General features: G+C 39.5%; 1 protein-coding gene across 1 annotated transcript in view; it reads right to left on the reverse strand.

Moving 5' to 3' along the window:
• Nucleotides 1-14901, reverse strand: part of CIR1 (corepressor interacting with RBPJ, CIR1) — a 46170-nt gene that overhangs the window by 13872 nt on the left and 17397 nt on the right. The gene's annotated exons all lie outside the window — the stretch shown is intronic.

The raw sequence follows: 14901 nt of genomic DNA on the forward strand, positions 1-14901 counted from the left end.
AAAAAAAAAACAAAAAACAAAAAAAACTTACATTTATTAGAGAATTGAGGTCGCAGGGCAAACTGCTGCCCTGAAAACTGGAGAGATAGGTAATACACAGTATTATAGCTTGCTGGAATGAGAAACTACTGCTGGAGCCAGCCATTGGTAGGAATACTTAAGAGAAATTTGACTAATTGTTGGAGACTGAGCATGGACTAGCTTGACAGATAAAAGCTCCTAGAGGCCCAACCATAGTAGAGCCCCCTTTTCATGAGTTTTATTTCCAGAGTCTCCACCAGGTTCTCATTGTGAAGACCAAAGAACAATCTCCGTGTGCTTCCCTTCCATCAGTGGGAAGGGAAAAGTAACCATTTCCAAATATACCCAGAGCATTTTGTTTTCCTCAACAAATGCTTACTCTCAAGGGAAACTATGTCACCATAGCCAAGCCTAAATGGGAAAATAAAGCTGAGAAGCACATGTGAAGGTTACAGCCCACAGGCACAGGCTCACTGAAAGACTAAGACCTAATCATAGAATAAGAGAATGCTTCCTTCTCCCCCACATCTTACTACCACATAAGGAGCATTCCTGTATAATATCAGGGAATTAAAAATGAAAGAACTGCAAGGCTCAGACGCTTAATACTGAAAGAGGAGTCTTTTGGGAAAGCTAAAGATAAGAGCAGACAAAAACAAGGACACTAGAGGAAATTTTAGCCTCTGACATCTACAGTGACAGCAAACAGTAGACACAGTCTAAGGCCTAGCCAGATAAACATAAAACCTCACCTTACAGGCCTGTTTACCTCAGTTCCTTTTACCTGATACACCATGTCCAGTTTTCAACAAAAAATTATAAGGTATGCTGTATTAGTCTGTTTTCATGCTGCTGATAAAGACATACCCTAGACTGGGAAATTTACAAAAGAAAGAGGTTTAATTGGACTTATAGTTCCACGTGGCTGGGGAAGCCTCACAATCATGGTGGAAGGCAAGGAGGAGCAAGTCATGTCTTACATGGATGGGAGCAGGCAAAGAGAGAGAGCTTGTGCAGGGGAATTCCTCTTTTTAAAACGATCAGATCTCGTGAGACTTAATCACTGTCACAAGAACAGCATGGGAAAGACTTGATCCCATGATTCAATTACCTCCCACTGGGTCCCTCCCACAACACATGGGAATTCAAGATGAGATCTGGGTGGGGACACAGCCAAACCATATCATCCCACCTCTGGCCCCTCTGCAATCTCATGTCCTCACATTTCAAAATGAATAATGCCTTCCTAACAGTCCCCCAAAGTTCTAACTCATTTCAGCATCAACTCAAAAGTCCACAGTCCAAAGTTTCATCCAAGACAAAGCAAATCTCTTCTGCCTATGAGCCTCTAAAATCAAAAGCAGGTTAGTTACTTCCTAGATTCAGTGGGAGTACAGGTATTGGCTAAATTCAGCCATGCCAAATGAGAGAAATTGGCCCCTTTGTTTTCAAAGGGGCTACAGGCTCCATGCAAGTCCAAAATCCAGCAGGATAGTCAAATCTTAAAGCTCCAAAATGATCTCCTTTGACTCCATGTCTCACATCCAGGTCACACTGATGCAAGAGGTGGGTTCCCATGGCCTTGGGCAGCTCAGCCCCTGTGGCTTTGCAGGGTATAGCCTCCCTCCTGGCTGCTTTCATATGCTGGCATTGAGCGTCTGCAGCTTTTCCAGGCACACTGTGCAAGCTGTCAGTGATCTACCATTCTGGGGTCTGCAGGATGGTGGCCCTCTTCTCACAGCTCTACTAAGCAGTGCCCCAGTAGGGACTCTGTGTGGGGGCTCCAACCCCACATTTCCCTTCTGCACTGCCCTAGCAGAGGTTCTCCATGAGGGCCCTGCCCCTGCAGCAAACTTCTGCCTGGACATCTGGGCGTCTCCATACATCTGAAATCTAGGTGGAGGTTCTCAAATCTCAATTCTTGACTTCTGCGCACTTACAGGCTCAACACCACATGGAAGCTGCCAAGGCTTGGGGCTTGCACCCCCTGAAGCCATGGCCCAAGCTCTACAATGGCCTCTTTTAGCCACTGCTGGAGTGACTGGGACATAGGGCACCAGGTCCCTAGGCTGCACACAGCACAGAACCCTGGGCCTCGCACACAAAACCACTTTTTCCTCCTAGGTCTCTGGGCCTGTAATGGGAGGGGCTGCCATGAAGACTTCTGACATGCTCTGGAGACATTTTCCCCATTGTCTTGGGGATTAACATTCGGTTCCTTGTTACTCATGCAAATTTCTGTAGCCAGCTTGAATTTCTCCTCAGAAAATGGGATTTTTTTATTTTATTTTATTTTTTATCATATTGTCAGGCTGCAAATTTTCCGAACTTTTATGCTCTGCTTCCCTTAAAAAACTGAATGTTTTTAATAGCACCCAAGTCAACTCCTGAATGCTTTGCTGCTTAGAAATTTCTTCCGCCAGATATCCTAAATCATCTCTCTCAAGTTCAAACTTCCACAAATCTCTAGGGCAGGAGCAAAATGCTGCCAGTCTGTTTGCTAAAACACAAGAGTCACCTTTTCTCAGTTCCCAAGTTCCTCATCTCCATCTGAGATCACCTCAGCCTGGACCTTATTGTTCATATTGCTATCAGTATTTTTGTCAAAGCTATTCAACAAGTCTCTAGGAAGTTCCAAACTTTCCCACATTTTCCTGTCTTCTTCTGAGCCCTCGAAACTGTTCCAACCTCTGCTGTTACCCAGTTCCAAAGTTGCTTCCACATTTTCAGGTATCTTTTCAGCAACGCCTCACTCTATTGGTACCAATCTACTATATTAGTCCGTTTTCACATGCTGATAAAGATATACCCCAAACTTACAATTTACAAAAGAAAGAGGTTTAATTGGACTTACAGTTCCACGTGGCTGGGGAAGCCTCACAATCATAGTGGAAGGCAAGGAGGAACAAGTCACATCTTACATGGATGGCAGCAGGCAAAGAGAGAAAGCTTGTGTAGGGGAATTCCTCTTTTTAAAACCATCAGATCTCATGAGACGTATTCACTGTCATGAGAACAGCACGGGAAAGACTTGTCCCCATGATTCATTTACCTCCCACTGGGTCCCTCCCACAACATGTGGGGATTTAAGATGAGATCTGGTTGGGGCACAGCCAAACCATATCATATGCCAAAAAGCAAAAGCCACAGTCTCAAGAGAAAAGCAAGCATCAGAACCAGACTTAGATATGGCAGAGATTCTAGAAGTATCAGACTGGGAATTTAAAATAACTAAGATTAATGTGTTAAGGGCTCTAATGGAAAAACTGGACAACATGCAAGAACAGATGGATAATGTAAGCAAAGAGATGGAAACTCTTAGAATCAAAGGAAATGCTAGAAATCAAGAACACTATCAGACTTAGATTAGTTGTAAATTCATATTTACAATGCCTTTGATGGGCTCCTCAGGAGGAAGGAACTAGTGAGCTTTAAGATATGTCAGTGGAAACTTCCCAAACTGAAAAGAGAGAAAAGAAAAAGAATATTCAAGAACTGTGGGACAATTATGAAAGGTGTTACATGTGTATAATGGAAATAATAGAAGAATGGAGAGAAAGGAACAGAAGAAATATTTGAAATAACAATGGCTGAGGATTTCCCAAAACTAATGATATATACCAAACCACATATCCAGAGCCCAGAAAACACCAAGCAAGATAAATACCAAAAAATCTATACCTAAACATATCACATTCACACTGTGAAAAAATCAAAGATGAAGAAATTTAGTATCTAGTGTGAGTATCCTTCAAAAGTGAAGAAGAAATAAAGACCTTCTCAGACAACAAAAATGGAGGAATTTTTTGCCAGTAGACTTGTCTTGAAGGAAATATTAAAAGAAGTTCCTTAGTGAGAAGGAAAATGATATAAGCCAGAAACTCAGATCTACATAAAGAAAGGCAGAATGTTTGAGAAAGAAATGAAGTTTGTAAAATACAATCTTTTATTTTTCATATTCTTAACTGATCTAAAAGACAAGTTTGTTCAAAATAATGAAAACTGCAATATATTGGGTATTACAGCTTAGGTATGAATGAAAAGTATGGCAGCAATGTTATAAGGGATGCGAGGGAGCTATTCAGTTGTACAACAGGAATTGGGTTACTCTGTTATGAGATACCTGTACTAACCATGAAGTTGTACAGTATTCGAAAGTGGACTTAGATTAGTTGTAAATTCATATTTACAACTGTGGCATACATACAAAACTGGTTCTAGGGCAATCACTAAAAAAATTTTTAGAGTATAATTAATATGCTAAAAGAGGAGATAAAATGGATTCCTATCAAATGCTCAATTAAAACCAGAGAAAACAGAAACTAAGAGACAAAAAAATGAAACAAAAAATTAGGGTAATGAAAACAATTACAAATATAGTAGATATTAATCCAACTATTTCAATCATTGCTTTTGATAAGAATGGTCTTAACACACCAATTAAAAGACAGAGGCTGGGTGTGGTGGCTCACACCTGTAATCCCAGTGCTTTGGGAGGCCAAGGCAGGAGGCCAGGAGTTGAAGACCAGCCTGCGCAACATAGTGAGAGCCTGTCTCTCCAAAACGTTTTTAAAAAATTAGCTGGGCATTGGGCGCAGTGGCTCATGCCTGTATTCCCAGCATTTTGGGAGGCCAAAGCGGGCAGATCATGAGGTCAAGAGATCGAGACCATCCTGGCTAACATGGTGAAACCCTGTCTCTACTAAAACTACAAAAAAATTAGCCGGGTGTGGTGGTGGGCACCTGTAGTCCCAGCTACTTGGGAGGCTGAGGCAGGAGAATTGTTTGAACCCTGGAGGCGGAGGTTGCAGTAAGCCGAGATCATGCCACTGCACTCCAGCTGGGCAACAGACCAAGACTCCGTCAGCTGCCAAAAAAAAATTTGGTGGGCATGATTGTGCATGCTTGTCATCCTAGTTACTTAGGAGGCTAAGGTGGGAGGATAGCTTAAGCCCAGGAGTTTGAGACCACCTTGCCACTGCACTCCAGCCTGGGCAAGAGAGAGAGATGCTGTCTCTTAAAAAAAAAAAAGACTATTTGAGTAGATTAAAAAAAACAAGACCCAACTACCCAACTATATGTTATCGTTGTCCATAAGAAACTCACTTTAGAAATAAAGACACAGATAAATTAAAAGGACAGAAAAAGATATACCATGCTAACACTAATTGATAAGGCTGGAGTAACTGTACTAATGTCAGACAAGTAGATTCCAGAGCAAGGAAAATCATCAAAGAGAGACATTACATAAACTATAAAGGGGTCAATTATCCAGGAAGACACAACAATCCCATGTGTACATGCCTAACAACAGGGCATCAAAATACACGAGGCAAAAACAGATATAAATGTTTTTAGAAATAGACAAATCCACGAAATAGTTGGAGATGTCAACACCCCTCTATCAGTAACTGACAGATCCAGCAAGCAGAAAATCAGCAGGATATAGTTGAACTGAATAGTACCATCCATCAACTGGATGTACTAACATTAATAGAACACTTCCTCTAACAAAAGCAGAATATACATTCTTCTCCCACTTGTATAGAACATTCACCAAATAGACCACATTCTGGGCCATATGACACACCTTAACAAAGGTAAAAGAATAGAAATCATACAAAGCATGCTCTCAGACCATAATGGAATTCAACCAGAAATCAGTAACAGAAAGATAGCTGGAAAATCCCCAAATACTTAGAGATCTAAAAACACACTTATATATATAAAAGTAGTCTCAAGAGAAAGTTAAAAAATATATATTTTGAACTAAAGAAAATGGCTGGGCGCAGTGGCTCACATCAGTAATCCCAGCACTTTGGGAGACCAAGGCAAGAAGACTGCTTGAGCCCAGGAGTTTGAAGCTGCAGTGAGCTATGACTGTGCCATTGCATTTCAGCTCAGGCAACAGAGACCCTGTCTCTAAAAAAGAAAATGAAAATACAACTGCTGTGTAATAAGGAATTTGGCTGGCCTTTGTCCCTAGAGCTCTTGAGTCACTAGGTGCATTGTAAATGAGCAGTAAGATTTTAAAAGGCATCTTTTTTCCTGAATAGCAATTCTCAACAATGGGCTTAAAATCTTCAGTAAATCATGCTGTAAACAGATGTGCTGTTATCTAGGCTTTGTTCTTCCATTTACAGAGCACATGCAAAGTAGATTTAGCATAATTCTTAAGGCCCTAGAATTTTCAGAATGATAAATGAACATTGGCTTCAGAAATTACCAGCTGCATTAGCCTCTAACAAGTCAGCTTGTCCTTTGAAGCTTTGAAGCCAGGTACTGACTTCTCTTTGCTAGCTATGAAAGTCGTAGATGGCATCTTTTTCCAATAGAAGGCTGTTTCATCTACATTGAAACTCTGTTGTTTAGTGTAACTACCTTCATCAATTATCTTAGCTATATTTTCTGGAGAACTTGCTGCAGCTTCTACATCAGCATTTGCTGCTTCACCTTGCAGTTTTGTTAGGGTTGTGGCTTCTTCCCTTAAACCTTATGAACCAATTTCTGCTAGCTTCCAACTTTTCTTCCGCAGCTTCCTCACCTCTATTAGCCTTCACAGAGTTGCAGAGTCTAGGGCCTTGCTTTGGCTTAAGGGAATGTTGTGGATGATTTGAACTTCTATCCAGATTACTAAATTTTCCTCCATATCAGCAGTAAGGCTGTTTCACTTTTTTCTCATTTGTGTGTTCACTGGAGTAGCACTTTTGATTTCCTTCAAGAACCTTCCCTTTGCATTCACAAGTTAGCTAATTGGTATACGAGGACTACCTTTCTACCTATCTCAGCTTTCAACATGCTTTCCTTATAAAGCTTAATCATTTCTAGCTTTTGATTAAAGTGAGAGATGTGTGATTCTTCCTTTCATTTGACACTTAGAGGCCATTGTACGGTTATTAATTGCCTAAATTCAATATCATTGTGTCTCAGAGAACAGGTAGGCCTGAAGAAAGTGAGAGAGATAAGGGAAGAGGCAGTGGGTGGAGCATTCAGAATACACAAAACGTTTATCCACTAAGTTTGCCATCTTCTATAGGTGCAGTTTGTGGCATCTCAACACAATTACGATAGTAATGTCAAAGATCACTGTGCACAGATCACCATAATGATATAATAATAAAAGTTTGAAATATTGCAATAATTACCAAAAATGTGACCCAGAGACAAAGTAAGCACATATGGTTGGAAAACTAGTGCTGATAGATTTTCTCAGCACAGGCTTACCACAAACTTTCAATTTGTAACACAGCATCTGCAAAGGGCAAGAAAGTGAAGCATGATCAAAGGCATGCCTGCATTAGAGTTTCAGGGCTGGTTCATCCACTATCACTGCTGGTGTAGAGCCGAGTTCAATGGCGGGCATAATGGGTGGTTGAGAAGCAGGCTGAAGGAGAGCTAGCACTCCCAGCAACCCCAGGTCTAGCTTTCCTACACAGTAACTGTTTATTTATTTATAAAAAGTTTCTGTAGCAATAGGGTCTTGCTGTGTTGACAGAGTTGGTCTCAAACGCTGGTCTTGAACTATCCTCCCCTCTCAGCCTCCCAAAGTGAGGAGATTATGGGTGTGGGCTACCACACCTGGCCCAGAGTGACTGTTTAGTGTTATCTGCTTGCTTCCTGAAGAAATAAATCTACAATTCAAACACGGAAAGATGTGCAAAATCTTTGCTTGGGGAAAAGAATTACTTAATAGATAGAATTTTGCTTTATATTTATTTTGACAATCTTACTAACATTCATTTGCTTTATAGGTAACTATACAAAAATTCTTATCCCCTTGTGGGTTAGAAGCTTTAATTATTATAAGACTATGCACTCTGCTGTGTGTATGTGTTTAAGCATCACAGAAAAATACATTCCATGGGCTGAGTGCCGTGGTTCACGCCTGTAATCGCAGCACTTTGGGACGCCGAGGCGGGCAGATGACGAGGTCAGGAGATCAACACCATCCTGGCTACTGGCTAACACGGTGAAACCCCGTCTCTACTGAAAAAAAAAAAAAAATTAGCCAGGCGTGGTGGTGGGCGCCTGTAGTCCCAGCTACTTGGGAGGCTGAGGCGAGAGAATGGCGTGAACCCAGGAGGTGGAGCTTGCAGTGAGCCAAGATCGCGCCACTGCAGTCCAGCCTAGGCGACAGAGCGAGACTCCGTCTCAAAAAAAAAAAGAAGAAAAATACTCCATGGACGAATGTGGGGCAGGTATCGGTGGTTTTAGTTGTATTACACTGTGAAATTCAAAGGCAAAGAAAATGGTATTAAAACCACATTCTTTACCTCATATATGATTCTATTTATATAAAATGTCCAGAGTAGGCAAATCTATAGAGACAGAAAAAATTAGGTGGTTGCCTGAGGCTGGGGACTAGAGGGTGAGGGCTAAGGGGTATCTTTCTTGGGTAACAGAAATATTCTAAAATTGACTGTGGTGATGGATGTATAACCCTGTGAATATACTAAAGGCCATTGAGTTGTATGCTTCAAATAGGTAAATTGTATGGTATGCAAATTGTAGTCCAAAAAAGTTGTTAAAAGAAAACAAACTTGCTGTTGATATATCCCACTGTGGATTTTAAAATGTTTAATTTAAATATACATTAAAAATACGAGTAGCTGACCGATGTTGAGAGTCAATGATAAGAATAAGGGCTACAGAATATAGATAAAAGCCAGGAGGGCTGGCCATTTAATTGTATTGTAGTATAAAAATATTTTATAAAAATTCAGTCAGCACTGAAGCTTACAAGTTTTACATATAATTTTGAGTATCTGGAGTGGATGAAAACTTATAAAGCTAAGATGATCTTATCAGTAGAAAAGATATTCTAAACCATTTTAGCCCAAAGAAGCATTTTGATTGCCTAATTTAACTTTGTAAAAGAGAAGTAAATCTTATAGCTGGTCTCTGTAAACCTCACAGCTGGAACATTCTAACAGCACCTTGCAGTTTCCAGTGATCAAAGTAAGTTACTTTATATACTAAACTAAGAATTTCATAATAGAAATAATGCAACACCAGGGGGTGTGGTTATCATGAAATAATTATACTCCTGAGAGATTACAGGCACAAGGCTGTACCCCAGGGGTGTGATTATCCCATGATAACCACATCCACTAAAATTGCCTTATTGCAAAAATAATCTCTATTCACTAGTGAGACATTATTCAATAGGTGATTTTTTTTAAATGAAAAGACTTTTTTTTTAGCTTGAATCAGCAAGTGGATTAGAAAATTGGTCAGTTTATTTTTCATTGCATTCAAATTCAGAACACAACATCATTATTATTTGCTTTCCTATTTGATATAGAATTTTGATTTTGTTTTTGAGAAATCTTTGAGTTTCTATTAGCTTTAGTTAAGTACTACTGCTAAATTTAAGTCAAACTTTAAAGGCATTGATTGAGTGATTCAATTTTAAATAATTTATTTCTATGTACAGTTTTTAAGTCTTCTAAAACAATGTTCATTTTAAAAACTTATAAATGTAATGTACCTTCACTAATGGAATTACAGGTAAGCCAAAAAGATGAAATTAAAAGTCTCAAGTAATCCTACCACCCAGACACAACCACTGTTAATATTTGTCTATCTCCTTCCAATCCTTTTTCTATAAGTATCTGTCTCTCTGTCTACATGTCTACCTAAAGATACAAAGAGAAACACAAATGTAACTACTCTGTTTTATAGCCTGCTTTTCTTATTTGACCAAGGGTTGTAAACAATGTCCATATCATTAAGAAATCTTCATATCATTTAATGGGATAATATTCCATTGTAACAATATTCTTATAATTACTCACTTAATATCATTTTATTAGATATTTAGGTGTTCTTTCTCTATTTTTTTTCTCTGTAGCCCAGGCTGGAGTGCAGTGGCACAATTTCAGCTCACCGCAACCTCTGCCTCCCAGGTTTGAGCAATTCTCGTGCCTCAGCCTCCTGAGTAGCCGGGATTACAAACGCACACCACCACGCCCAGCTAATTTTTGTATTTTTAGTAGAGATGGGGTTTCTCAATGTTGTCCAGGCTGGTCTCAAACTCCTGACCTCAGATGATTTGGCCGCCTTGGCCTCCCGAAGAGTTGGGATTACAGGTGTGAGCCACTGAGCCTGGCCTCTCTTTTACTGTAATATTATACCCAATCCTTTGTGACTGAATGTTTGAACATATCCACGATTATTTCCTTACGGTAGATTCATGACTAAGTAATAAGTAAAACATAATTTAAAGAAACAGAAAAAGGTACTTTGCTCCCAGATCGTCAATTGTTCTTACATATAGTTTAAGCTGATGGCTCTCAACCTTGATGATGCCTAAGAAATAGATCAGTAACTTTCATCATTCTATGTGGCATCACAGATGGTGAAAGTTACTGATTTTTTAAATCATAATTTTATCATAGAGTTCAGATATTCTAAGATACAAGATTTAAGAAATTAAAATACCCAACGTATTTACAACTAGTTGTTCTCATACCATGTCAGTTTGAATGGAAAAACTGGAAATGGAAAGTTCCCTAACATCTTATTCTATAAAGACTGAGACAAAGAATTAATTCAGTTGGCTAGTTATTTCTCATCATGAACATAGTCTTTACAACACACCAGTAACTCTGCTTTTTTTAGCTGTTCCAATTATTCTGAAAATAAGTTTAATATGGGAGTACAAAGGAAAACATTATAGCCTTCTGAAGAATATCATGTGACATTCAATGTTTGAAAAGCCTAAATTTTAAGTTTCTTTTTAATCACACATTTTAATATAAAAATAAAATTACCTGTAATTTCACCTAATTAACATACTATTTTCATTTTTCTGCTTCTTTCCAGTCCTAATTTATATGCCCATAGATTTATATTAGAATCATAGCATAGATTCAGTTGCATTCCTTAGTTTACTTAAGATATCAACAGTTTACTTTGCCATTCCCCTAGGGCTGGATATTTAGACTGTTTACAATGGTGAAAAATTAGAAATGATGTTGAAAATGTCTTCCCTCACCTTAAAAAAAAAAGCTCTTTCAACACATTACCATCTTTCCTTTTCCTCAATACTATCCCTCTGTGTGTGTGTGTGTGTGTTTTGCCTGTTTCTTCTCACAAGCAAAACACACACACACACACACACACACACACTCTTCCATGGCATTAATTTTGCTTACAATGGTTTCACCAAACTTTCAGATGATGAACGTCATCTTGGAGAGTAAGATGCTCAGACTTCTCCCTCCTCTCAGGACTCTTCTTCAACACCCCCTCTGCAACAGGGGCTTGGGAACCAACATTTACACAAAATACTTAAGTGAACCTTTACATTAGGTAAGTTTGAGTAAACACTGGCTACAGCATCAGTGGCCAAGCCCTTTCGGACAGCTTTTTGACAGCCATTTAAATCTGTTGCTATCATTTAAAGTCATCCAAGTTAAATCTTCTGTGCTTACGTTTTTCTGTGAATCTTTCTTTTTTGGTCAACCTTTCTTTCTACCTAAGTTTTAATTCTTCAAAGCTCATTTTAGTCCCACCTCCTCTATTAGCTACATAATTTAACACTCAGTTACTCTCTATTAAATAGAGCCTTACATAATACCATACTTTGTTTTCCTGACTAGGTTGTAAACTGGGATTATTCTGTTATTTTGATGTGTCTGATTAGATTGTAAATCAGGGGTTGTGCCTGTATCTTCTATGAGCTTGGGTTCAAAAAATAAAACTTACTGGCTGATGTGCAAGATGCCAAATACAGAATTGGCAAATACAATTATTTCAAAAATTAAGCAAAAAACTTCAGTTCTAAGAATTAAGCAAATGCAGGCAGAGAGATGTTAAGAAGCTTGCCTAAAGTTACACAGATACTAAGTAGCAAAGCAGTTAGCTATGTATGGAGCTACATAGATGCCTGGCTGTAAACCTGGCAGCTGTGTAGCTCCACAGCTCCTCAGTCAGTGTGCTTAACCACTAAGTACATGGCTTCTCAGAACTGATGGTTTCCTCTATACAAAAGGTTATTCCTTTTGCCTAAGATACTCAATACTTTTCCCATGTCTTGCATGCCAGCATCCTTCCCGTTATTTAGGTCTCAGCTTAACATTGCTTCCTTAGAGGAGCCATTCCTGATCACTTAATCGAAAGTAATTCCCCATTTAGTTCTTATCACAGTATCCAATTAAACATTCATCACAGAACTTATGAATACCTGATATTTTCTTATTTATTAGTTTACTGTGTGTCATTCCTAATATAATGAAAGGTTTTGGTGTTGTGTTCCTAGAGCCTAGAACAAGGCCTGGCACAGAAAAAGTGCTCCATAAACGATGATTGAATAAATACGTTTATCTTACCAACCACCGATGAACATTTAGGGTTGTTGCCAATCTTTCACTACTATAAATCTTTGAAAATCTGCCTTATCACATTTTTTTTTATAAATTACTGGGAGGCAAATTTCTAGGTAAAAAAGGTATGCATGTTTTTCAGGCTTTTGATATATATCAGCAAATATATAACCTCTCCAGAAAGGTTGCTCTAATTTATCAAGAGAGGATTAAAATGCTCATTTTGGCTGGGCACAGTATATTATACCTATAATCCCAGCACTTTGGGAGGCTGAGGTGGGATGATCATTTGAGCTCAGGAGTTTGAGACCAGCCTAGGCAACATGGTGAAACCCCATCTCTACAAAAAGTATAAAAAATTAGCTGGGCAAGGTGGCTTATGCCTGTGAGTCCCAGCTACTCAGAAGGCTGAGGTGAGGGGATTGCTTGAGCCTGGGAAGCAGAGGTTGCAGTGAGTTGAGATCCGTGTCACTGCCCTCCAGTATGGGCAACAGGATGACACCGTCTCAAAAAAAAAAAAAAACCAAAAAACAAAATAAAATGTTCATTTTACCACACTTGTGCCAATACTGTATGCATACCTTTTAAAAATCTTTACCAAGGTTTGATGGGCAAAAAGGTAACATATTGTTTTAGTTTTCATTCCTTTGGTTATTAATGTTGTTGAAAATATTTTCATATGTTTAATGGTCATCTGAATTCCTCCTTTTGTAAGCTATCTTTATGTCTTTTGCTCCTTTGTGTCTGTGTGTTCATCTTTTTCATATTGACTTGAAAGAACATTTTTGTTTTTGAGACAGTCTCCCTTTGTCACCTGGGCTGGAGCACAGTGGTGCAAACCTGGCTCACTGCAGCCTCAACCTTCTGGGCTCAAATGATCCTCCTGCCTCAGCCTCTCAAGTAGCTGGGACTGCAGGTGCAGACCACCAAGCCCAGCTAAATTTTTTTGTATTTTTTGTAGAGATGGGGTTTCATCATGTTGCCCAGGCTGATCTCAAACTCCTGAGCTCAAACAATCCTCCTGCCTTGGGCTTTCAATGTGCTGAGATTACAGGCATGAGCCACCATGCCCAACCCTGAAAGAACATCTTATATGTTAGGGGTATCAGCCTCATGCAGAAAAACCATACCATTTCCACAAAGGTAATGCTTCTCATCTTCTCCCACCCAGGTGCTCAATTCATTTAGATAGAGAAAAAGAATCACTAATACGTAGACTTCTTAAGCCTGGTTACATAAATGTTAAAACTTGATAGGAACCAAATACTTGAGCATTTTTTCTACTTCATTCACTTGATCCTGAAAAAGTTCATTTTACTAAGGAATAGTACCACAGTAAAACCCCACCATAAGAGGGTTCCAAAAATGTCAATTGTATAGATTGAGTGACTGAGTTATTATAAGGTTAATGAATAGAAACGGAGGGCTGGAGGGCTGGGCGCGGTGACTCACGTCTGTAATCCCAGTACTTTGGGAGGCCGAGGCGAGTGGATCACGAGGTCAAGAGATCAAGACCATCCTGGCTAACATGGTGAAACCCCGCCTCTACTAAACATACAAAAAATTAGCTGGGCGTAGTGGCGGGCACCTGTAGTCCCAGCTACTCGGGCGGCTGAGGCGGGAGAACAGCATGAACCCGGGAGGCGGAGCTCGCAGTGAGCCGAGATCACGCCACTGCACTCCAGCCTGGGTAAGGCAAGACTCTGTCTCAGAAAAAAAAAAAAAAAAAAAAAAAAGAAGAAGAAGAAATGGAGGGCTGGAGAAGAGCCAACAACCAGTTTTATTATATCTGAATTGACATAATTGTGGGCATTTTTTTTGAGGTTTTAATGTTTTCAATACTCTTAAAAACAGGTTAACTATTCAGTTAGCACAAGTTCTTTTGATTGTTAGCAGACTTTCTAATACAGACTCAAAAGAAATCAAGTCTATTGATTATTAAAAGAAAGCACTGAGTCTGGAGTCTATACTACTCAGGATCAGAGTTACACAAGGCTGGGGCATAAACACAACCACTACTTCTGCCTGTCCCAAGTCAACCCATGAGTCATGCAGTCGTAGGGGCATTATAAGGTTCGAGTGAAAGAAAAGGTAAGATGCAACCCCTTCCAGAAAACAGATTATACTTCCAGATATAACAACAAATCCCTGTGACTAAAAAAGAAGTGGTTGGAAATATTTGAGCCAACGGGTATATAACGTACACCATTCCATTTTCTTTGGGGCTTTATTTCCTTTGAGGCCTTTCTCCCTTCTTCTACTAGTTAGCTGGGGGCAAGGGAGGAGGAGGCATTAGGTATGTAAGCTTTTAAGGGTACCTGTACTGTGGTATCAGTGGGATGTTCTTTTGTCAGAGATTGCCAGACCTATTGTCTCACCTGCCAATACTGAGCGAATAATTTCCTTCTACTTAAACTGCACAAATAGTTTCCTTCTACTTAAAAGGTGGTTACTGGCCAGGCATGGTGGCTCACGTCTGTAATCCCAGCACTTTGGGAGGCCGAGGCAGGTGGATCAATTTGAGCCCAGGAGTTCGAGACCAGCCTAGGCA

This window comes from Symphalangus syndactylus, chromosome 8 (assembly GCF_028878055.3).
Source record: "Symphalangus syndactylus isolate Jambi chromosome 8, NHGRI_mSymSyn1-v2.1_pri, whole genome shotgun sequence".
Taxonomy (NCBI): domain Eukaryota; kingdom Metazoa; phylum Chordata; class Mammalia; order Primates; family Hylobatidae; genus Symphalangus; species Symphalangus syndactylus.